The sequence below is a fragment of the Arachis ipaensis genome, chromosome B06, assembly GCF_000816755.2.
Source record: "Arachis ipaensis cultivar K30076 chromosome B06, Araip1.1, whole genome shotgun sequence".
NCBI classification, from domain to species: Eukaryota; Viridiplantae; Streptophyta; class Magnoliopsida; order Fabales; family Fabaceae; genus Arachis; species Arachis ipaensis.
The window spans coordinates 105,699,424-105,701,344 of record NC_029790.2 but is presented as its reverse complement, the minus strand read 5'-3'; the positions used below and the strand labels follow the sequence as shown (position 1 = coordinate 105,701,344).

Below are 1,921 nucleotides of genomic sequence, written 5' to 3'. Positions count from 1 at the left end.
CTGAATCAACAAAAAAATTACCAAATCGTGAGAAGAGTTGGACCAACAGCTTGCATAGCAGTTAAAAAACAATTCAAATAAAGCAAGCAGGGGATTTCGATTATCTTCAATTTAAACGTGTTGTAATGACTCTTTAATTTCTAGGAAGAGAGTCCCTATATTGAATTAGCACTTATGAAACTTGGATCAATTATCTTCAATTTAAACCTGTTGTAATGACCCTATTATCAACTGTATAATATTATATATATTAATAATTGTTAATATATGCTCTTAATTAGTCAAAAAAGCTGGCTACTATGTACCTTTATATATAACATTATCTCATCTAACCTCCCTTTTTACTTTAAGCTAGGGATTCTTACAAATTTTCTATCTTTGCAACTTTCCTTAATTAATGGTAAGTAACTTGCTTGCTTTTTTTTTTCATGAATTGCATTGCAGCATTAATGGCACACTAACTAAGAATTTAGATAGATACTCAAAATAGTGCCATAAATGTTCAATATAGGATAGTCTTCTTCTTTTGCTGATGATTTAACGTTGCTGCTTTACATAGCTGCAACAATAACATACACATTTTGCAACGTCAATTTGGTAAAACACTTTTTTTAGAAAGTCATACACAACTATATTATTACTAAAACAAAAAAGAGATAGTTGTATCATCACACTATCACCATTAAAGCAAAACATAAACAAACAAAATCACTAGTAACTAAAATGTGTGTATTTATGTATATAAATAAAGATGCATGCTTTTTGTTGCTGTCTCTTGAGTTTTGCATTCTCTTCCAGCAAGTGATCCACTTTAAGCTGCAAATCACTCGTATATGCCTGAAATAATACATAGCAAAACCAAAAAATTGAAGACTTGAAGCAAATAACAAAAGAAAAAAACAAAAGAAAAATTGTACCTCATGAAAGCTTTGTGAAGTTACGCATCTGCAACAGAACAAAAACAATCAAAGATGATATGACTACAACTTCCATCAAAGCTTTTTTATTTTTTATACAATGATATATTAAAGATCCTAGTTCAGTTCATGGAAACCTTTACAAAGTAGGAACAAATCATCACCTCAATGACTCAGAACGACATGAGAATTAGTTCCACAAGATTTGATAGCTTCGATCGCACTATCGCAGTTTCAATCGAAGCTTCCAAAGTCTTTCGCTCGCTCGCCTTACGGATCTACTCAACCAGCGTCACCGACTCCGTGCCCAAACCGCTCTCTGAGTGCTTCAAGCCGCTGGAGCATAAGCAGAATCAGCGGTAGCACCCGCCGTGAAAGACGACGTAGAAGCGAAAGATCTAAAGCATTATTATCGCGAGAGGCGAGAGCTCCACAAATTGAGAAGCTCCATGATCACCTCGTCCTCATAACTCCACCGGCGAAGCTTTGATGGAGGAGACATGGCGGCAACGACGGCGAGGAGATGAATGGCAGTGGCTGGAATCGATATTTTAGGGTTCAGACTCTTTCGGTCTCTCTCTCTCAAAACTCTTCTGATTTTTCTTTTGTATGTTTAGTTAATATTTGTTTGGTTTGGGCTTTTAATAATTAATTGGGTTAAGAGTATTATAATAGTGGGAGTTTTTGTTATATTATTTAAAATTGTCACAAATAAAATATACTATGGAGGTTTTAATAACTCCCACTAAAAAACTTCCACAAACAAACAAGAATTTTGTAGTGTTTAAAAGTGTGAATTAAAAGTATGTTATTGAATTACCAGACTAAAGGAATTGGGTTGATGGCTAAAAGTGACGGCCGAAAATATTAAATTCTGCTAGTCCTTGAGTATTTCTTTTAATATATTGTTCAATAAATTTAAAAAACAATAATTAGTTGTAAAATTAATTTTTTAAACATATGTATTTTATTTATCATATATTTTATTTTTTATTATTAATTAT

At 32.6% G+C, this 1,921-nt stretch overlaps 1 long non-coding RNA gene across 1 annotated transcript in view; it reads right to left on the bottom strand.

Moving 5' to 3' along the window:
• LOC107648331 overlaps window positions 1–1,538 on the bottom strand; it is an 18,762-nt gene extending 17,224 nt beyond the window's left edge. Inside the window, exon 1 of the long non-coding RNA XR_001621874.2 lies at window positions 1,082–1,538. This is a non-coding gene — a long non-coding RNA (uncharacterized LOC107648331). The remainder of the gene's footprint in view (window positions 1–1,081) is intronic.